The 24,175-nt window shown below is 36.9% G+C and overlaps 1 protein-coding gene and 1 long non-coding RNA gene across 6 annotated transcripts in view; both read right to left on the bottom strand.

Moving 5' to 3' along the window:
- SGCZ (sarcoglycan zeta) overlaps positions 1-24,175 on the bottom strand; it is a 1,098,717-nt gene that overhangs the window by 227,160 nt on the left and 847,382 nt on the right. The gene's annotated exons all lie outside the window — the stretch shown is intronic.
- LOC123586271 lies at positions 6,176-21,418 on the bottom strand. Its single transcript, XR_006706714.1, has 3 exons — positions 21,333-21,418; positions 7,929-7,937; positions 6,176-6,219 (listed from the first exon to the last, which is right to left on the bottom strand). It is a non-coding gene; the product is annotated as an uncharacterized LOC123586271 (long non-coding RNA).

The raw sequence follows: 24,175 nt of genomic DNA, 5'->3' as shown, positions 1-24,175 counted from the left end.
ATCTCTTCTTCTTTCTTAAATGGTATGCCTTTTTATTTTTAAAAATTTCCTCCTCTAACTGACTTCATTTACCAGCATGTTGCTCTTTTGGCTCAGACCTGAATCATGATATTCTGAAAAAAGTTCTGGTTAAGAGAAAACTCTGGTTCCAAATGATTATAAAATTTGCCTTGCAAATGAAGTTCTAGGAACAAATTATTGATATTTGTTCAGGCATCGGACATTTTAAAGAAGCCTCAAAACAATATTTTCCGCAAATAAAACATTCACCATTTGACATTCTTCCTATGAATTGTTTTTTGGTTACCCTCATCCTGTAAAACTAAGTTATGCATGCATGCATGTATGTGTGTATTTAGAAGAGGTTAGTTCACAGGAGGTGTAGGTAAAATTAATTTCTCAAACTTAAAATTGTAGCTATGCTACTAACCTGGAACTAATTGGGGACCCTCATTAGAGACAGGAAAGAAATCCCATGAAGATACACATGAGGAAGCTGATGCTCTCTGTGGGACCAGACAATGGGACCATTGGTAAGAATTGTCTGACTTTGGATTGCTTTATGGCTTACACATCTTCTAATCCACATGGTACCTGGCAAGCACAACACTGAATTTATAACTGTAACATCTAGCCTCTTAAACTAAAGATGTAACTTAGGTTTTTATATCTGAAGATTCTTCTCACCGTCAATGAGAACTTTTCATACAAAAATCCAATGGGTCATCTCTCAGCCTAAACTTAAAAGATACTATAAGCTTCCTTGAAGGATACTATAGGTTTCCATTTATTTCACTCTCACGTTTTGAGGATGGGTTATTTTTGTCTACAACATGTAGTCTAGCATCACATTTTTAATATCAGTTCCATTATGAAAACTATTTAATAAGTTTTTATTCTACTTTTTATCCATTATACTTTATTATAGTTCCAATGACACCCTTTTCAACTTTTATTTGCTTGTTATATCACAGACAGACATCAGCCTCTGATGGAAGCCTTCCTGTGAGAACCTCCTCCTTCTCCCTTTGTCAGCCCCACCTGGTTCTGATGTGCTTGCTACAGATGATACTAGCAAGAGTCAATAACTAAACCCAAGCTGGGTCAATCAGATATTTTTACTAGATATTTTGAACTCAAAATCAAGAATAACAACCAATTAAAAATATCTCTTTGGACGTAAAAATGGGAGTTTACTGTGACCATACTTCCAGTTACACAGTGAAAAGCAGAATACGCCTAGGTTAAGAGAGGCCAAGAGAAAATGGAGGCTAATTCTACTTGGCAAATGTATCTCTGCTTCTTGTTGTTCCTGAGGACTAGATACATAACTATCCTTCTCAGAGTGTATCACTTTTTCCCAACACTTCCTTAAGTATCATGACCTCACAAATAATCTTTCCCTCTTTCTCTCTCTTTCTCTCACTCTTTCTCCCTTCTGCTCTCCATCCCTCTCCTTTCTCTCTTCCCTCCTCCTAAACTACATACTAGTCTACTAAGAGAACAATTGAATTCATCCCAGTAGACTCTCTGCTCTATATATTCACACTCATTCCATGACTAAAATTCCTTTAATTACATCAAGCTTCTGCCACTGGAACTTTGCATATTATTTTCTTTCTCCCCATCCCTCTTCTCTCTCCATTGGTTATCTCTGTCAAATCCTTGGTATAGCAGTTCAAACATGTCTTACTGAAGGCATCTTCCCCTGAAGGCATCTTCCCATATAAGCTTGGAACTAACTGTTTTGTGAATCACAACACCATAGACATTTCCTTCAAGAGCCTTACCAGACTTTGCACCAGCTGACATCCTTTTTGTGTTAATATTTGATTACACCTGCCATCAGGTTGTACGCTTATTTTAGGCAGGTACCACATCTTTTGGCTCATCATTGATTCCATGATTTATTTTTACAACCAGATTTTTACAACTCAAATTTGTCTTCTGAATTCTAGACAGAGGTATTTATCTACTTACTTCCTACTATTTCCTGGAATATCACCAGCATCTCAAACCAAGCACATCCCCCCAAAAAGTGATAACCTCCCAACATGAACTACTTCTTATGATGTGCCCCTTATTTCAAAGAATTATTATCATTTCTATTTAATAGAAATCTGTATCTCATCCTGGACTCTGTAGTCCTACTTCTCATTATGGATCAATTACCAAGTCCTACCCACTTACTTGTCTTCAGACATTGCTCTGACACACAGTGGATGTGCTATACAGATAGCCCTTACATGAAAGACTTATTGCCCCAACTGCTAGAAGAGAGGAGAGTGAGTAATCTTTAGCTGTAAGACCTTTCAGAGATTGTGCTAATCCCCTGAAACCTCTGAGCTTCTTGAAGTAGGCCATCCTTCCTGATTTAGGGGTAGAACTCCCCATTTGACTGGCTGGACACATGTAGAGGTTCTTCTCAAATCTACATTTGCCCCTCTCTGGATTTTCTCTCACCTACTCTCCTGGCCACTATCTGTGCCCTAGGATTTAGGTGAAACATAAACCGGATGAGATAAAAGGGGGACTGATAAGGAGAAAGAGACTATATTACAAAGGAGTGGCAAGATCCAGCCAGCCAGCATGTACCAGCAAGAGGAAGGCAAGTGGTTTCTGAGGATGTTTTATCATGTGATCAGAATGGGAAGTTGGATTTGGGATATAGAATATCACACCTGGAAAGGCTCCTCACAGATTGTGCAAACTCATTACTAGGATAGCTCTTAGAAGCATGTTAAATGTAATGACCCATGTCAAGTAACCTGCGACCTGGGTTTTCATGGCAGATAGTGAAAGAAGTGACTAAACGTCTCAGGGAAGTGAATATGCTGAACTGCATGAATGATTCATGAAATCAATACCATCTGTGGGAAAGCCCACAGGATACACCATTTACCAAGGTACAGGAAATCACTGTTGAGAGGTATACAAGATTCATTAAGTTCAGTGGTAGCTCTCCTCTGTAGATCAGGGCTGATAATAGAAGAGATCATTATAAAATTAGTTGCACTGACAGCAATGGAGATGACAGGGCCCAAAGACAATAAAGGCCAAATGGTAGTAGCCTAAAGCCAGGTTAACAGAATATGATAATGAGGGGTCAGGTTAGAGGAGCAATCAGGGCACAACCCCATAATGTTATGAAGATGGTGGCCACAGAGGCAAAAATGATGATTACACAGCAAGGGCACTATTCATCTTGCGGTGTCAAAGTATCTCAAAGGTGGATGAATAGTAGGCTGAAGGCAGTTGTCCCAATAAACAATGCATGATTCCTCACCCAATGCTGGTCATGAACCAATATTTTGACCCAGAATCCATGGGCCTCTCTGGCCAAATTTTGACAGTAAATAAACAAGTGCCATCACCCTAGTGTGAGATCCCTGAGAAATGATGATTTTAGTCATTCTGCTAGGTAAGCCACCGCATCCAGCAAAAGTCACGTCCTACCTCAGTGAAGGGCTTGCCCCACTTGCCATGACCACCAATGGCAGAAAACATTTAGTTGTCAGTCCTGTTAAGAAACGCTTCACCTGCAAAGAGCCATCATGTCCTTGATCAACTAATCACTGTGAAGATTTAAAGGCTCAGCTATTATATCCCCACTCTAGACAACTGGCAGGATTATGCTGGCATCAGAGCTCCCTGTTGGGTCAGTCAAGGCTCCCATGCCTCTGCATCATATTTTGACTTCTCTCCTCTCTCTTCTCAATCCTGCTCCCTTGATGTAATGTTATTACTTGATTATTGAGAAATCATTTTGTCAAAAAGCAGTAAGTCCATGATACTTTTTAAATTAAAATTAAATTAAAAATTAAACTAAATCTTAGGGCAAGGATAAAACTGATGTTAAAAATGAAAATGAACTACAATCTATATTAAAGAAATCAGAACATTCATATTTCTGCCTGGTGGGAAAAAAAGTAGGATAAGATGATACTCATATTGACCACTCAAACATATGATAATTTTTTTCCTCCACAGAGTGCTTTATTAATGTACCACCATCACCAGAAAGGCTCTTTCATTTTTAACATGTGCACTGAAAGGTTTTCTCTATGGTAATTCAATTATCACAGACTTTCTTAAAATATTTGATTACAAAAATGGAAATTTCATTTAATCACAGAGGTCCACATAAATGATGCAGATTTAAGTTAGTTTCTAGTGGCCTGGAAGTCAGAGAAGGAATATCTCTTCCCTACATGCATAGTAATCAAAATTTAGAACTGTTCTTTTCCAAATTTTTAAACATATACATTCAGAAAACTTTTAAGAGATAAAATATGTTTGGTGGAATATTGGTGGACAAGGTATGGTAGGTAGTGATTCTACTATCAAGCTTCTTTCTAGCTTTTAGTACAAAATTTGGAGTCATGGTCAACGTTTGTTTGTTTGTTTTCCCCAATGAATCAGTCCCCATATCCTATGAATATGTTGGAGGATAGGCTTGTGTAGGGTCTTTGTGTATATGTGTGGTCTTTTTTTTATGTGTGTGTGTGGGGGGGGGTGGGTTGGTTATGGTGGTTGGTACTTGGATAAAATCTAAGCATCCATCTCTGTAAAGGTGGATAAGTGAAATATAGTGGATGCACACCATGGAGCATCATGCAATGTGCAACAAGTGAGTAGACGTACCCTTAGCAACAGTAGTTAGAAGATGAGAAAGTAAGAGAGAGAATATTTATTTTAATTAAAAATGTGTGTATAACACAGATGAAATCCATTTGTCAGAACACAGGAATAAAATGGTCCTTAAAAAGAACAGACTATAAAGAGAGGGTAAGTGCTGATAATGGAAGTGGAAAAGGAGATATAAATTAAAAAATGAAAAAATAAATAAATGAATAAACAATAAATGGTAAACAGTAAGTGAGAATATTTGCAGGACTAATGATAACAATGTTCCATAAATTGATGGGCATAACTCTCTTAATCTTTTGTACCTGAATTTATTTATTTATTTATTTTTTAAAATTTTTTTTCAACGTTTATTTACTTTTGGGACAGAGAGAGACACAGCATGAACGGGGGAGGGGCAGAGAGAGAGGGAGACACAGAATCGGAAACAGGCTCCAGGCTCTGAGCCATCAGCCCAGAGCCTGACGCGGGGCTCGAACTCACTGACCGCGAGATCGTGACCTGGCTGAAGTCGGACGCTTAACCGACTGCGCCACCCAGGCGCCCCTGTACCTGAATTTAAAAACAAAGTAAGGGGCACCTGGGTGGCTCAGTCAGTTAAGCATCTCATGATTTCCGCTTAGGTTATGATCTCACTGTACATGGCATGGAGACCCTTGTCAGGCTCTGCACTTACAGCACAGAGCCTGCTTGGGATTCTCTCTCTCCCTCTCTCACTGTGCCTCCCTCCCTCTCTCTCTCTCTCAAAATAAATAAATAAACTTAAAAAATAAAACCAAAGTAAAATCTGCTACAGAATGGTTGATTCTGTCTATCTCCTTTGTTTTATCCTCATTGCTATTTTTAATTCAGTTTTTTTTTCACTTTCTGCCTATACTATGATATTAGTTTCCTAAAGGTTCTCATTATCATTAATGTAGCCTGTTAATCCTTTTTCATATTGTTGATGCTCTTACTCTCTTATAAAGCAAAGCTTATTTTATCAGTGTACAAGGAAAAATTCAAGTTGAAAGTGCCTGTCATATTCTGAACTATATTCTGGTAAGTTATGATTCAATAACAACAGTTGTATTATTTTAGAAACATTCCCATAATATATCCTATTCCTTTTTCTTTGTTTCCATAACAACTATTCTTTTATTCAAGTTTTTATCGCAATGTGTTATACCTCATTGTTTACTGGCAATTCTCTCCCTATGGTCTGACTTTACTGAGAGAACACATTATGTCTTCTGAATAGAAAAAAGCACTCCTGTGTTTTTCTTTTACTCTATATTCATGATGTTTCTGACTCCAGATGTGTATATTTTTCACACATTAAACAATTTTATTTTTTTTTTAATTTTTTTAAAATGTTTTATTTATTTTTGAGACAGTAAGAGACAGAGCATGAACAGGGCAGGGGCAGAGAGAGAGGGAGACACAGAATCGGAAGCAGGCTCCAGGCTCTGAGCTGTCAGCCCAGAGCCCGACGCGGGGCTCAAACTCACGGACCGCGAGATTGTGACCTGAGCTGAAGTCGGACGCCCAACCGACTGAGCCACCCAGGCGCCCCAGACATTAAACAATTTTCTAAGACACCAGCTGGGTGCCCTACAATTTAAGTAAATTCTGACACTATTGACCTGGACATAAATTCCACAGGTTGAGTTCAGTCCCATGAGATTGCTACCCACGTCCCCATTTCAGATGCCAAATGAGAGTCCAGTTGTTACCTGTGTTCCTTCCTTCCTTCCTTCCTTCCTTCCTTCCTTCCTTCCTTCCTTCCTTCCTTCCTTTATTTTTAGGGGAGGGAGAGGAAGAGAGAGAGAGAATCTTAAGCAGGCTCCACACCCAGTTCAGGGCTCGATCTCACAATTGTGAGTGGAAATCAAGAGTTGGATGCTTAACCAATTGACCCACCCAGGTGCCCCTGTTTTTGTTGTTGTTGTTTTTGTTGTTTGGTTGTTTGTTGTTTTGGGGGGGTTTGTTTGTTTGTTTGTTTGTTTGTTTTTAAGTAGGCTTCATGCCCAGCATGGAGCCCAGTGTGGGGCTTGAACTCAGGACCATGAGAGCAAAACCTGAGCTGACATCAAGAGTTGGATGCTCAACCAACTGAGCCACTCAGGCACTCCATACCTGTGTTTTGACCACACTGCTAAATTGAAGGTTCCTATGACCTTCTCAGGTTTGTTAATTTGCCAGAATGGCCCACAGAACTCAAAGGAACATCCTTCTTATTAGATTACTGGCTTATTATAACAGGATCAGGGACAGCCAGATGAAGGAGATGTACACAATGAGGTATGAGGGAAGCGTAGAGAGACTTCCTACCCTCAGAAGGTACTGCTCCTCCAGTACCTCCACATGGTCATCAATCCAGAGCTCTCAAAACTCTGTACTTTGGGGATTTTATACAGGCATTATCATATAAGCATGATCAATGGTTAACTCAGTCCCCAATCCCTCTCCCATTTTCTGGAGAGGTGGATGGGACTGAAAGTTCCAAGTTTCTAATCATGGCTTGGTCTTTTCAGTAAGAAGACTCATCCTAAAATTCTCCAGGCACCCAATAAAAGTCCGCTCATTAGGACAAACGATATCTCTGCACCTAGGAAATTCCAAGAGATTTAGGGGCTCTGTCAGGAGCCAGGATCAAAGAGCACAGAGGTTAAAAGATGCTCCTAATGCTCTTGTTACTTAGAAATTTTAAGGGTTTTAGAAGCTTTGTGTCAGGAACTGGGAGAAGAGACCAATATACATACATATATTTTTCTATCATTTTGCTTCTTCCTTCTCTTTTAATCTCCAGAATTTATCATAATGACTTGCATACACATGCACAATACTTGAAAGTACTTGATAAACGTCAATTGAGGTTTAAAAATGCATCTTTAGAATATCTGAAAGTAATAAGAATGCCTATGTCAGAGTAGCTCATAGCAGACTAATGCACCCACTGAAAATATCTACAAAATGTGACATAAAATAGTAAAGTGCAAAACCAACTGTCTTTGAAAGTAATATCTTTTCTTTGTGATGATATATACATAATATGAAATTTACTACTTTAACCATTTTTAAGTGTACAGTTCAGAGGCATTAAGTACATTGTTATGCAACCAGCAATACTCTGTATCACCAGAAATTTACATCATTCTGACCTACACTCATTAAATAATGACTCCCCAATATGCCATCTCCCAGACCCTGGTACCTACCGTTCTGCTTTCTGTCTCTAGTTTGACAACATGAGATACCGCAGATAAGTGTAATTATACAATATTTGTCCTGTACCTGACTTATTTTGCCTAGCATGATGTCTTCAAAGTTCATCCATCCTGTAGCATGTGTCAAAATTTCCTTCCTTTCTTAGGCTGAATAATATTCTATTGTATGCATATACTACGTTTTGTTTATCCATTCATCTGTTGATGGACACTTGGGCTGTTTCCACCTTTTGCCAATTATGAATAATGCTGCTATAAACATGCGTGTACACGTATCTGGGACACCACTTTCAACTCTTTGGAATATATACCTGGAAGTGGAATTGTTAGACCTTATGATAATTCCATATTTAATTTTCTGAGTAACCCTACACTATTTTCCACGAAATCTATACTATTCTATATCTTGACCTGCAATGCCAAAGATTCCAATTTGCCCACATCCTTGCCAACATGTTGTTTCTTGTTTTGTTTTGTTTTGTTTTGCTTTTTGTTTTAATATAACAGCTATCTTAATGGGTGTGAACAGGAGTAACATATGTTTGAAGCAGTTAGACTTGAAGGGCCAAGATGCTGGAAGAATGCATGCTTATGGCTCAGCAGCCTGTTTAGTTATTTTCCTTTCAAACCACTTGCCAACTTAAACAGCTCAAGACGCGGGGCTGAGGTTAAGAAGCTAGGAGAAAATGGATAAGTGGTAGAGAAGCAAGGATTCTCTCTGTAATCTCACAGTCCTGGGGAGACAAAAATTAAAATTCAGTCTTGTCAAAGTGGCTAGCACTTGAGGAACTAACACACCAGAGAAGAGGCAGGTGGAGAAAAGTAAAACTTGGATTTTGTACAGGATTTTCCTCAAGTCATTTGCTGGCTACTTAGCTGCTTAGGACAGGCTAAGAAGCTGGACTAAAAACTCCTGAGAATTTCACAAAAACTTGCATTGGTTGTATAATGCTGGAAAACAAAAATCAGACTTTAGTGTTCCCTAAAAAGTAGGGGGCTCGTAAAGACTGTAAAGTTCATTTGGGGAGCACAGCGGGGTATGCCCTAGAGAGGGCGTGAACGATCTTCAGCAGAGACTGAAGACATCTAAATCTTGGCATCGAATCATCTCCCACCTTGATTTTATTCAGTGAGAGGTGTAGGATAAATCCTCTGTAGACAAAGACAACATCACCTAAAGCCTCTCTACATTTTCAAATACCAAGTCTAGAATTGACTCAGAATTACCAATCTTACTAAGAATAAGTACCAAAGGGGGCGGGGAAACTAATGCAAACAGACAACAGATAATCCAATTGTTTGAGACTGCAGATATATATTCAAAATAATTATTTTCATTTATTCAATAAAATATATGATTGGATGAAAATAATATTGAGGAACTGAAAGCCACAGACAAAGAATGGAGTAGAAATTCTAGCACTGAAAGATTCTATAATGGATATTAAGAACTGGGTAGATGGGCATAACAGAACATTGGAAACAGCTGTAGAGAGAACCAATGAGGTGAGGTCATTAGCAATATGCAGATTGAAGCAAAATAATAATTAATAATAATAATAATAATACTTTCAGAAAAGGACAAAGCAAACAAGTGAACCGTGAATAAAATGTGTAAGATACTTCAGTTGAAGCATGTGGTTGATAAATTTACCAAACAAGCCTCCAGTAACAGATTAAGAAAATCTATGAAACAAAATCAGGGAAAAATGCAAAGAAAGCCATAGTAGAGACAGTGTAGTAAAACTTCTGGAAAACAAAAAGAAAGAGAAAATCCTCACATCAGTGAAATACACAGAAATAACATCTCAAAGATACAAAACAAAAACAAACGTCCAACTTACAATTTCTAAACAATGAAATTAGAGCCCTAGCCGATGTAAGAGTGAAAGGAAAATAAAGGAGGGAAGGGGGAGTTTGGAAGAGAAATAAAATTTGCAATATGCAGATGACATACTTATGTATGTAAATAACCCAAGTAACGTACAGACAATTTTTAGAAATACTGACTGTAGCTAAACTGCTAGCTGAAACAGTCCATTGCATTTTTATAGACTAGAACCATTAGAAATGCTAATTAAGACCACAATAAGATACCAATATGAACCCATCAGAATGGCTAAAACTACAATAAATCGATAAAGTTAAGTTTAGGAGAGATACATAACAATTAGAATTTTTATACATTGCTAGTCAGAGTATAAAATACGGTGCTACAAATTTGGGGAAATTTTTTATAGTAATTTCACATGTAGGCAATAATAAAACGGTCAGCAAAATAAAAACATAAGTACAAGCACATACACACATATATAATACATCCAGAATCTATAAGAATTCTTACAAAACAGTACAACAGTCAATATGATGGAAAAATGGGCCAATGAACAGGAACTACACAGAAGAGGATATCCAAATGTTCATACATTTATGAAAAGGTGCTTAACTTCATTAGTTATCAGGCACATGACAATTAAAAGCAGGATTTATCACTGCACATTCATTAGAGTGGGAAAAAGAGTGCAAATGGCAGTACCAAGAGTTTGCAAGAATACAAAGTACCTAAAACTTCTGTATATGGCTGCTAGGAGAGTACATTTGTACAATCACTTTGGGAAAATGTTGGTAGATCCACTTATGCTAAACACATACACATCCCCTGATCCAGAATTATACTCCTAGGAACACACTGAGAAAAGTGTATACATGTTTCCTACAAATGGCAAAGAAAAACATAATACAAAAAACACAGGTATCTAGGTATCCAGCTTTTTCTCTGTGAGGACAGGTCTTACTGATTGTCCTTGGTTCTAGAAGCTCTGTTTAATGATGTACCTTAAACATATTGCTCTTCAAAGTTCCTGCTTTCCCAGATTTCCCAGAAGTTTCAATGCCATTGCTTGGTTCTTAACAGCTTCTTACAAAAGGGAAAAAGGTTCAAAACTAGCCTAGGCTAAGCTAGTTTTGTAAGCTGCCCAGATTTTTTAGGGCAGTGAAACTATTCTACAGGATACTGTAAATGGTGGCTACATATTATGCATTTGTCAATAATCATGGAATGCACAACACAAAGAGTGGACCTTAATGTAAACTATGCACTTAATAATGTATCATTATTGGTTCTTCCACTGTAACAAATGTACTACACTGATGCAAAATGTTAATAATAGGGAAATCTGGGATGCGCAGAAAGCCAGTATATGGAAATTATAGAGCCAAGTATATGAAAACTTCCTGTACTTTATCCTTACTTTTCTGTAAGCCTAAAACTAGGAAAAAAATTAAATCCCTCATTTAGAGAAAAATCCACTCTAGTATTTTAATATCTTTGACAGTTAAAAGAAATTAGATTAGGAACTAAGGGTCATACATATCTGATAAAGAACTGTTACTCAAAGTAAAGAAAGAACTTGCAAAACTCAACCATTAAAAAAAACAATAAAAAATACATTGACAAACACTTCACCAAGGAAGAAAGATAGATAGATAGCAAATAAACACATGAAAAGATGCTCCACATTATATGGCACTAGAAAAATGCAAATTAAAAGCAACTTTATTCATAATTGCTAAAATTTAGAAGCAAGCAAGATATCCTTCAGTAGCTGAATGTATAAAAAAAAATGTGTTACATCCAGACGATGGAATATTATTCAGCGATAAAAAGAGATGAGCTATCAAAATACATGGAGAAAACTTAGATGCATGTTACTACATGAAAGAAGACAATCAGAATAGGCTACATAATGCATGATTCCAACTATATGATATTCTAGAAAAGTGAAAACTATTGAGACAAATGATGAGTGGTTACCAAGGGCTTGGCTGGAAGAGTAGATGAACAGACAGAGCACAGAGAATTTTTAGGGCTGTAAAGCTATTTGTAGGACACTATCATAATGAGTACATGACATGACACATTTTTCCAAGCCCATAGAATGTACAACATTTAGAGTGAACCTTAATGTAAATTATGGGTTTTGAGTGATAAGGAAGTGCCAACATACGTTCATAGATTATAACAAATGTACTTCTCTAGTGGAGACATTCATTAAGGGAGGGGGTAGGCATATGTGGAGGCGGGGCTATATGGGAAAGCTCTGTACTTTCTGCCTTTTGCTGTGAACCTAAAAGTGCTCTAAAGAACAGTCTATTAGGGGCGCCTGGGTGGCGCAGTCGGTTAAGCGTCCGACTTCAGCCAGATCACGATCTCGCGGTCCGGGAGTTCGAGCCCCGCGTCAGGCTCTGGGCTGATGGCTCGGAGCCTGGAGCCTGTTTCCGACTCTGTGTCTCCCTCTCTCTCTGCCCCTCCCCCGTTCATGCTGTGTCTCTCTCTGTCCCAAAAATAAATAAACGTTGAAAAAAAAAATAAAGAACAGTCTATTAAATCAAAAATATATGGAAATGAAAAGTGAAATCAGGATATGAAGGAGAATGTCAGGTGAATATATTGACTACTTTAAGCCATAGAGTTATATGTTTTGCACGAAATATATTTTTTAAGTGTATTTATCTATTTTGAGCGAGAGACAGAGAGTGTGAGTAGGGGAGGGGCAGAGAGAGAGGGAGAGAGAGAATCCCAAACAGGCTCTGTGTTGTCAGCAAAGAGCCTAACGTGGGGCCCAAACCCAGACACTGCAAGATCATGATCTGAGCCGAAATCAAGAGTCAGACACTTAACCAACTGAGCCACCCAGGCTCCCCTTGCATGAAACATTTTTAATATAGGCATATGCCAAACTATTAAGTAATAAATCTGTCATTAATCTTAGTAGAAAGCATTATATCACATGGGAAGTTTTACAACTAAAATAAAATGAAACAACCTATTTTAGATTGTAAGACTGAAGCTTACAAAAAAAAATAAGAAACTGAGCACATTTCAATATTTTTTATAAGTAAAGGTCTAGAGGAAAAAATCTTTTATCCTCTTCTGTGATATGAGCATGTATGAGCACAAGTATCTATATTTTTTTAAACTAAGAATAAAGTTTAGATTTTTTCCATTATTCTTCTTCCATTCTGTAAATATTCCAATAAAAATATACTATTTAAGATGGAAGCTATTTACAGTATCTTTGTAAATAAATCTTCCCTTAGATTTATTTCTCTAATTTTCATAAAAGCATGCTCAGTCTAACACCTGTTCAAAAAAAATGAATCTGTCCTTAATCAGCCATAAAGAATATTAACCCTGGTTACTTGCCAGAGGCTATAATTTCTTGTCAAAATTCCAGCTGAGTGATATTATATTATTTTAAAGAACACAGTACTTAAAAAAAAAAACTATTCATTTTTCTTAGAAGGCTACATTCTATCATTTGATAGAGTCTGGCAGCAGAAAGATTCCATATTGAGATAATATGAGTATAGCCACTGGCAGAATTCCCACACCGAAGTGAACATCAGTGCAATGTCTTGAATTTTTATTGAGGATTCATAAAATAACCTGCCACACGAATTCCACTTCTCAAACTGCCCTAAAACGTTTATTGAGAGTACCTTCCGTTACGTCATTCATTGTTCTTCATACGTAAGTGATTTCCTGAGGAATTCGGTAATTAAAACAAAACAAAACAAAACAAAAATCTGTTTTCCTTAGGGAATGGTATGCTTCTTTTTTCATATGTGAATTATCACATTTTCCTCATTTGTCAGTTTACCACATCGAGGCTTTATGTTTAGTCACAAAAATTATCATAGTCTTCGTATTTACTTTGTAAATATTTACATTGTAAATTCTTTTGTAAAAGAAAAATAATACATGCATATATGTGTAAGTTTCAGGAATAAATGAAATCATTTTCATCAAATTAGTGTACTATATTCTTAGGTTTAAGATAAATTATTCATGGCATGTATGAAATTCACTCTGGGGAGTCATGAGAGAGAATGCCAGTGAGCTAGGTCCTTGTCTTCTAAAGTAGCTGACCCTTAGGACAACTTTTCGCCAGATTTGTTTGGAAAATAATTTGCTCGGGGTGGATTCTGGAGGGCAAGGCAAAAATGTAAATAAATCTAGACATAGGAATATACAGAAAATATTTAAAGTTTCCTTACTTTTAAAATTCTTTGTTCCTGCATCAATAATATTGTATCATCTTGAATTACTATAAATTATTATTTTTTTTACTCTGAAGCACAATAGTGAACTTTAGTTTAAGATACATTCTTCATTATAAAGTGACTGGGATATCAGAACAAAATGTGATTGAATTAGAAGAATATACTAGAGCTAGTAACATAACATTTCTGGTGATAATAATTTCTAGGATAATTAGTTGATGTAGATATTCTCTTACTTGCTGATACATTGACAAAATTTCTAAGGAAATAGCTTTCTTTTGGAAAAATAACTTTTTCAATATTTTCTTAGGGTGATGCCTTATAATATTAACCAGTCTCTAACCTATTTTTACCATTGTGTTAGAGTCTCAGCTCTATCTTGTCTAGTAAGTTAGATGTTTCTTTAAGTTCCCTACTTTCCTTCTATCATTCTAAGTTTATTTTTAATTTATTTTGAGAGACAGAGAGAGACAGAGAGAGAGAGCACACATGCTTGTGTGCAAGGGGGAGCGGTAGAGAGAGGGAGAGAGAATCCCAAGTAGCTCCCCATTGTCAGCGCAGAGCCCGATGTGGGGCTCTAACCCAGAACCATGGGATCATGACCTGAGCCAAAGTCAAGAGTTGGACACTCAACCAACTGAGCCCCAATGTGCCCCAAGGTGTCCATTTCGATCACCATCATCAGCACTGCTAGTCAGAAACTTCGATTAACACAAAGATACAAGAATGTGTGAATAAATTCTGCCTCTTTTTATAAATCATATAAAGAATGATCATGTTTTCACTGATAATTAAAAATTAAATATAATTAGTTACTGGTTTAGAGGCAATTTTTTCAACCCTGGTTTTCACATACCTTAAAAACAGATGCAAAATGTTTTTGTTCAATAAGGAAGAATGTACTTTTAATGAAATAAAAACCAACCTACATAAGTTGAAAAAAGAGGGGTGCCTGGGTGGCTCAGTCGGCTGAGCGTCTGACTTCAGCTCAAGTCATGATCTCGCAGTTTGTGAGTTCGTGCCCCACGTTGGGCTCTCTCTCTCAAAAATAAATAAACATAAAAAAAATTAAAAATAAGTTGAAAAAAGACATTTTCTTTTACTAAATTAAATTACCCTCATTGTATTTTAGTTTTATTTTATAAACACACACACCCCATAAAGTTGAGAAAAAGTATAGTCTAATAATTTGTTTTAATAGAGAACATTGGTGCAATCACTACCCAGGTCTAGAAACAGATCATTAGAGCACTCCAGGAGATTTATTTTTTAATGTTTATTTATTTATTTATTTAGTTAGTTAGTTAGTTAGTTATTTGAGAGAGAGAGAGAGAGAGAGAGAGAGAGCGTGAGCATGAGAATGGGAGGGGTAGAGAGAGAGGGAGACACAGAATCCAACGCAGGCTCCAGGATCTGAGTTCTCAGCACAGAGACCAATGCAAGGCTCGAACACACAAACTGTGAGATCATGACCTGAACCAAAGTAGGACGCTCAACCAACTGAGCCACCCAGGTGCCCCAGGAGTTCTTTGTAGATCCCTTCAACTTCAAAACCTTTCCATCTGCAGTAAAGACTACCACAATTTATTTTAGTTGGGAGAGAGTGCGAGCTGGGGAGTAGGCGAGAGAGAGAGAGAGAGAGAGAGAGAGAGAGAGAGAGAGAGAGAGAATCTTAAGTAGGCTTCACGTTCAGTGCAGAGCCCAACGCAGGGCTTGATTTCGTGACCCTGGGATCATGACCTGAGCCGAAACCAAGAGTCAGATGCTCAACTGACTGAGCCACCCAGGTGCCCCATGATTCTTATGGGACCATTTCTTTGTTTTACATTATAATTTTACCAGCTAAAATTCCATCTGAAAACATAATATTCACCTATCTGAACATTAGGTAAATGAATAATATAGTGTGATTCTTTCGAGTCTGTCTTCTTTTATTCAATATTATACTTCTAATTCAATCATATGAACATTCATTCCATTGTATAAGAAGTCCATAATTTACTTATTTATTCTACACCTGATGGACCTTTGAGTTGTTTCCAAATTTAGGCTATTAAGAATGATACTTCATTGAGTAATCAGAATATTTCTACTAGTATAAAAGTAAATGTATTTTAGGAGGCATATAATTATATCCTTAGAAATGGATAGTTTCTAACACTAAAATTCACATCAATCCATAATCCACATCACATGAATTTATAGTCAATTGCCAGCCTTCTACCATCTTTTCCCCACTCCCTTCTCAGCCAGGTCAGGAAACAGAACACCACTAGGACCCCAGATACCATCTACTGATCTCTTTGCAAACAGCTCTCTCTTTTCCACTCCTGGCTAAAGATAATCACAGCATTATTTTTTGGTCTTTTGTGATATTCATAATGCTCTATATCCATGTACTTCTTTCATTCAATAGATTGCACCTCATGTGTCTATGAAAACAATCCCTTTCTGTGCATTCACATTGGCACATAGTTAAAAACTTGTGTTTTGCAGTGGGTTTCTGACAGGTTTTTCTGACTTCATTCAGGCTCCTCTCTTACTCGCCTTCCATACTGCATCCAGAACTTATTTTTCAGTGCTTACTAGAATGTTGCCATGGTACTCTAAGCTTAAAACGGCTCTTCATAAGACGAAGCATAAAAGCCAAGATCTTTAACAAAGGTCTTAACACTGTGTTTTATGCTAGGAACGATATTCTCTGCTCCGTTCCTCCTGATCCAGAGTTTCATCTCTCCTCACCTTCCTATGACTCTACATGTGTGAGATGTCTTCCTTGAAAGCTTACAAGCCACCTATCCCATCTCCACAATTCTCTTTACACCGTTTACTTTAAATCTGAATAATATTACTACTACTCTTAATAACAATAAATATTCCTTCACAAAACTACATAAAATATAATACAATGTGCCTAGATTACAACGTATCCAAAGTAGAAATGTGTACCTACAATTAATTGCATTGCATTTTAGTAATACACTTTAATTTCTGCCTATTCCAATGGACTAAAATGTTTTCGAGACAGACACAATATATTTTTCGTCAATCAATCCAAACTGTCAGCACAATACTTAGCACATAATGATGCTGAGCCTGTATTTGTTGAATGAATAAATGGTTAATAAATAAAAGGCATGACATATTCCTTCAAGGAGCTCACAATATATTTAGGGAGATCAATCTAAGATAAATGAAAATTAAAAACCTGATTTGGTATAAAAAGAGTATAATATTTTGGATTTCAAGACACTGAGATGGCTTAGAATATGTCTTTCAGTCTGCATAAAAAGTTAGAGTATTGATTTTCTCTAACAAGTACATGAAATAGAAACATCATTTTCTAAACTTCAGTAGACTCTTAATTGGATTCTTCTTTTTAATTTTAACTAACGAGCTTTCAGGAGTCTATGAAGCTATATAAAGATATGCATTCATTGCATTTTACTAAATTTATTTAATGAGTTCAATTTTACCATGTTGGGAAAATCAATAAAACTTAGTACTGAGTAATGTTCCAAATTAATAATTATCATCAGAAGTTTCTTTTAATTTTACAAAGAATGCTAAGTACATTTTGCCATTGAAACAACATTGCAAATTGTGGTTAGATTCCAGAGTATGTGGGAATATAAGAAACTCATTAATTAGTGCAGCAGAAATGAGTAGCACCCCTCCCCCCTCCCCCCTCCCCTCCCTGCCCTACCACACACACAAATATCATGGTTCCTTTTCATCATGCACAGTGTGGCTGGGAAACAGTTACCCAGATAAGGATTAAATTCTCCTCATGCTCTCTCCTGCATCAAAGTATGATTTGGGGACTAGCTCTCACCAAGGAATATAAGTAGAAAAGGGATTTGTCAATCTCGGGAGTTTTGAGAAGCAGGTATGTCTTTGAATAACTAAAAGGGAAGGGCTCTGATGCTAGCGAATGATAGAGTAATAAGGTTGAAAGATCCTGTGGCCATGATTTACCATATGGAGGAAAACTATCCACCAAACAAGAAAACACTCATAGGACCCCTAAATGACTGAAAAGTAAACTTTGCTGTGTTAAATCTCTGAAACTGTAAGCTTTGAGTCTAAGAATAGCTAATATGACTCTAATACACCTAGCGTTTCTTAAATCATATCTTCTGGAATAATAGTCAATTATATATATGCCATGAAAAGTTCTAAGATCAGATATATTAAAATTCTATGTCCTTTGTAGAGATATGTAATAGATATATTTTAAAAAGCTCTGCAAATCTGTATGGCTTAACAAAAAACATTTAACTGTGTTCAGTGTAGTAATTCCAAAATTTACTGATAAATTTAAGTAATATTATTACCCTATGTAAGTAGTATTAGTCAGAAAACAAAAACAAAAATAAAAACAAACCTTTGGAAACTCCCTTACCAAATCATTGATAATGTCTCCCATGAGCTGGCAATGAATTTTAAAATATTTCAACTATTTGTTGGAGAAAGTCCTCAGGGCTAGACGTGAATAGTCAGGGGCATGAATGTATTTACTAAGGAACTAGGGTTTATGGTAGGGATAGAGGATATGTAGATAGTTGTTTCTGAGAAACTGATATGGAGAGACAAGTGTGAGTTACCTCAAAGCAGAGAGAAAACTGACCAGCATCAAATGAGCAGGTGAAGGAATAGAAGCAGTTTGACAAACATATAGTCAGTTATACATGTAAAGCGTTAAGAGGTCAAAGGAGACATTTCTCCATTATCATCCCATTTATCCAAGGTACACACTCGCTTTGACCTGGGTAACACATGTTGTTTTGCTGGCTCCACTTAGTTTATTTTTTTTCCTAAAGTTTATTTATTTATTTTGAGACAGAAAGGGGGAGAGAGAGAGAGAGACAGACTGAGAGAGAGAGAGAGAGAGCATGCATGAATGGGAAAGAGGCAGAGAGAGAGGAAGAGAGAGAATCCAAGCACGCCCTGCACTGTCAGTGTGGAGCCTGATGTGGGGCTTGAACGCATCAACCATGAGATCATGACCTCAGCTGAAACCAAGAGTCAGATGCTTAACTGACTGAGCCACCCAGGCACCCCTCAGTCCCTTCTAAAGAACATTTTCTTGTCATGATCTGAAAAGGGGCATTTCTGTATAGGGCATGACACATTTTTCTCTTCTCTTTAATTACCATGGTTGATGATACACAACAGGGCAGAGGGCAGCCAAGCCACTGCCTGGCGAGAATTCTTTCAGATGCTCAATGAATTTGTAAAGTACATAGAGAGGAACGGTGGGGGGGGGGGGGGCGGGGATGGTGGGAGGGAGAATGGAGGTGCTGTGGAGAGGCAGGTCCTGTAAGGCATGGAGGGAGGACAGTCACTTTGGGTCATGCATAAGATGAGGAAATAAGTCAAGAGAGAAGGAGAGATGAAAGAGATCAGGTAGCCCCAGGGTACAGCTCAGTTTCTTGTGACAAAGAGCTTTTGAATAAGATCCTACTTCATAAACCAGTGAATCAGTATTTGAGCTATGAGTAAGGGCTGGACATTTTTTTTCAATGTAGACTTAAAAGTGAAATCTCCTTAACAAAACATTAAAAAATAATGAGCTTTCATTGGATTTAGAAGTATTTAAATTATCATAGGGGTAAATTATTGTTTCAAAGAAGACATGGTGAGATTTAATTTAGGCTTATTTAGTAATGGAGTGCTTATTTCCAGCAATGTGTTAACATTAAGCCCTAAAAATTTAATGCAAGCCTCTTACACTAAGATCAGTCCCTTGTCCTCAAGTGAATCCACCTAATTGGGGCATTTTGTTTTATTATCATGAGGTATCAAGATGCAGATCAATGGATCTATCATCTATCTTTCTATCTATCAATTGGACGGGGCACCTGGGTGGCTCAGTCGGTTGAGCGTCTGACTTCAGCTTGGGTCATGATCTTACAGTCTGTGAGTTCGAGCCCCGCGACAGGCTCTGAGCTGACCGCTCCGAGCCTGGAGCCTGCTTCAGATTCTGTGTCTCCCTCTCTCTCTGACCCTCCCCCGTTCATGCTTTGTCTCTCTCTGTCTCAAAAATAAATAAACGTTAAAAAATTTTTTTAAAAAATAAAATAAACAATTGGTAAGGCATGGGCCTTCTATCTAAAGAGTTAGGAATATGAATGCAATTATAAAAGTGTATAAAAACAACATATTTGACATTTTTGCAAAGTAGTTTATAAAGGAATCAGTGGAACAGAGAAGGATGGAGTTAATCAAATTATTATCTCATTGTCTGTAAGAGACCAATATAAACATAAATATCTAATATTGTTATAAATATAAATATAAAATATGATATAATAAAAACAGAAATATTTTTCTTTCAATTCTTTTAAGTACATTTTATAAATTTTATAAATTCATTTTATTATTACATTATATTATTTATTATTATCAATGTATTTTATAAATCTGTTATAATGGTTATCATTTTTATAAATTTTTTTCTGTTTGTTTTTATTAATGCTTTTTATCTGGGAAAACTTTTTACAAATTGCATAATCCTAAGATTTCCTAGAATTTTTAAAATAAGCTTTACCTTGTCCCCTTATAAGTTGTACCTTATAAGATCAACTAAAAAATAATCATCTTGCCCCATTATGACCAGCATTATAAGCAACAGATAAAGGCAGGATAAGTGGATTGCCTTTGTTTAAAGTTTTACATTCCTGCAGGAAATTGGAGCAAAAAGGAAAAATAATATTGTTATAATACAAAAAGTTGAATTTCACAATGAAACCAAAGCAACTTTCCAAATATCTCAAATTTTTTGGTGTACCATTGTTTAAAATTCAGTTAAATTCAAAAAAGGACAAACAAGAACTTAAAACCTAGCTAGAGAGCACTAGTATCACTTATTTCAAAAATACACTGTCCTCAGAAAGACTCAAATTGATGAGAAGATTCATCACATTTAGTGAGGCAATTTCCACCTTTTCATAACTTGGAGCTAGACACGTGAATGGAGAAAATACAGAAGCAACAATCACAACACAGACAACATCAGAAAGAAAATAATCCTCTTGCAAGTGTACGGAAAGGAAAACCACTAAGGATAATGCCATTCAACTGAGCAGGAATAGGCAAAGTTAATTGGGAAACCCAAACCCAAAAAACAGCAGAACTCTTGGAGGGTAGAAAAGAAACCTGAATGCCAGTACTAGTATGAGAAGAAATATCACTTTTAAGTGGTTCGTATATTCTATGGCCTCTCGCTTAGGTTAACTCTCTGTTGTTTGAAAAATAAGGAAGACAGCAGTGATGCTAATAAACCAAAGGAAAAATCATCAAAAAATCACTTAGGAGTTTCACCGGTAATATCTGAAATGGGATAGACTCTGATCAGTAGACTCTGATCTTCTCCTTCTCCTTCTTCTCCTTCTCCTTTTAAGTTACATCCAAGTTAGTTAGCATATAGTGCAACAATGAGTTCAGGAGTAGATTGCTCAATGTCCCTTATCCATGTAGCCCATCCCCCCTCCTTCTCCTTCTCCTTCTCCTTCTCCTTCTTTTAATTTACATCCAAGTTAGTTAGCATCTAGTGCAACAATGATTTCAGGAGTAGATTCCTTAATGCCCCTTATCCATTTAGCCCATCCCCCCTCCCACAACCCCTCCAGTAACCCTCTGTTTGTTCTCCATATTTAGGAATCTCTTATGTTTTGTTCCCCTCCCTGTTATGTTATTTTTGCTTCCATTCCCACGTGCTCATCTGTTCTGTGCCTCAAAGTCCTCATATGAGTGAAGTCATATGATATTTGTCTTTCTCTGACTCATTTCACGTAGCATAATACCCTCTAGTTCCATCCGTGTACTTGCAAACGGCTAGATTTCATTCTTTTAGACTCTGATCTTCTGACACTGGCTATGTAGTGGGCAGAGCTGGCACCCGTCTCCCACCACTGCAGACAGTAAGCACATAGAGCTGCCGGGTAAATACATAAGGGTAAAATTAACACATCGCTACCTTTAGAGAGGCAGATGTGTGTGTTAAAAATAGAAGCTAACACAGAGTAGTTAGGCTGAATTGGTCTTGGAGGGATGAGGAGACTAATAGCAAACCCAGCTGTGGTCCCTGAAGGTAATGACTGTGGTGAAATACCAGCCCTGGCACAGGAAATCTGGCTTTAGTTTGGTATGAAGCAGGGAGATGGAACTGAGGACTCTACATTCAGCTGCAACCCTGGAAATCACAGTCTTTGTGAAACCAGGACAAACAGATGAAATTACAATTGGCCCAGGCAAGCCTCCTGGGGATTTGTCTCTGCCTGAGTCTCTTGGGTGGACTGATGGGAGCGCGCATGGCGTGTGTGCATGCCTGTGTGTGCAGAGTGCCTTCAAATGGAGGCTGAAAAAGCTCGTAGGTCCCGAGCTTTGATATTATAGAAGCTTACCCTTTTCTTGATCCCTGCAGGTATGCAGTAAGCTTTCTTGCCATCTCCTTGAGTGGGTTGTCAGATCTCTTTTCCTAGTCCAGTTCCCGCCCCCTCCCCACTCCCTCAAGAACACACACATAGAAATGTGTCTTTCCAAGGACTTAAACTTTGTTGCAGTGACGTCAGCTGCAACCCTTTCAGGAAAACCCACAGGTTCTTCTCCAGTTATCTGATGTGTTAAAATGTTACTGAGGCAGCTCAAGGGCTTTCTATTCTGGCTTACAGTGTCTTCTTTCTTTCTCTTTATTGAGAATTTCCTTTCCTCATTTATGATTGATTTAATGATGGGTTTAATACCTTTTTTTTTAAACTTGTTATCCAACATTTGCAGATGTTAGAGCCAGAGTAATTTTTCACCTTATTTTTATCTTATTATCCTGCCAGCACTGATATCGGACCAAGAATTTCCTTCATATCTTTTTATTGATGAAACTATTTTTACTTGACAAGAATACATATTCCTTTTCCCTGTCCACCAATGGGGATTAAATACAAAATTAACATTTTGTTGTATGATAACAATGTGATGACCATAAAGCATGGATAGCTTTATAAGATCTCCATCTCAGATTTTGAATGACAACCAAAAGAAGGAAATGCAAAGGATTATTTTGAAACAGGATCATTTTTGTGAACTATTCTAAACGTCTAACCAGCTTCTATGTAATAATCTTAAAGAGAAAAAAAAAATCCCAGACATGCTTTTCAAGTATTTTAGTTTTGAGTTGCAGTAAATACTGTGGCACAGCACCTGGAACATTTCTTCACAATGGAAGCATTCTTTTCCCTAGTGCTGAGAGTGTTGGTGCCTGGTGACTCTCCCCTGAGTCCTTCCTAGTCTTTTTTAATAAAAACTCATTTAACTTATAGTAACAATGAATTCCATCTGTCAGAGCTATTGTCTTACCGTTTGTTTTTTATTTGTTTGCTTTTAGCAGTGATGATTTCTCTAAGTGCCTAGAATATATTCTACTACAGAATAAGTAGAACCTTACTACTCCTTTTCTATTAATAAGCAAAATACCTTTCTGGGAGAGCCCAATGGCTTACATGCCATTATCATGCCATGTAAGAACATGTTGATTTTGAGGACAATACTAGTTTTTACTAGAATTTAAAAAATACCAGCGTTAAGTTGTTTCTTATTTCTACTGAAATATTATATGGCTATACATTGTGGAAAATCAGTTATGATGTAAGATGAGAGTTTCTTCGTCTACATATTCATAATAAAGAACCTATTGAAAAAGTTTCTGGGAGGAAACATCTAATATGTACTATTGTATAAAGTGCTTCAGTTAACCTTAGATATCCATCCACCTATCCATCAATAAATATATCCATAAATTTTGAATTCTGCAGGTTTCTCACTGCCAACAGTCAGCTGAATTTGTTTAGAGTTCTGAAGAGTACCTTTGGGAAAGTGGGTAAATAATGAATCTCCAGCATACAAGATTTTGACATGGAAACTTAATTAGTCGTCTGCTTAATTAGAGGGAAGTGTCAAGTTAACTATATTCAGCTTCTCATTCTTTTGTTCCCTGGAATAAAATATTTTCAATCACTTTATTGATACTGAAATTTACTTAACAATTTGTTCCTATTCTTAATTACCTGTCATGCAGCATGATAGAAATATTAAAATATTAATTTAAAAATATACTAATTTATGAAAATATACTTAGAAATGACTTAAAATTGAATTTGTTAATTTTATCTCAAATTCATTGTGACTTAAATCTAGTCACTTTGACTGGTAACATTTATAACTCGATTTAAAAAGGCTTTATATGCAGCATATTT

This window comes from Leopardus geoffroyi, chromosome B1, assembly GCF_018350155.1.
Source record: "Leopardus geoffroyi isolate Oge1 chromosome B1, O.geoffroyi_Oge1_pat1.0, whole genome shotgun sequence".
NCBI classification, from domain to species: Eukaryota; Metazoa; Chordata; class Mammalia; order Carnivora; family Felidae; genus Leopardus; species Leopardus geoffroyi.
Note: the sequence above shows the minus strand (reverse complement) of the source record. Positions and strands in the feature narration are given on the sequence as shown.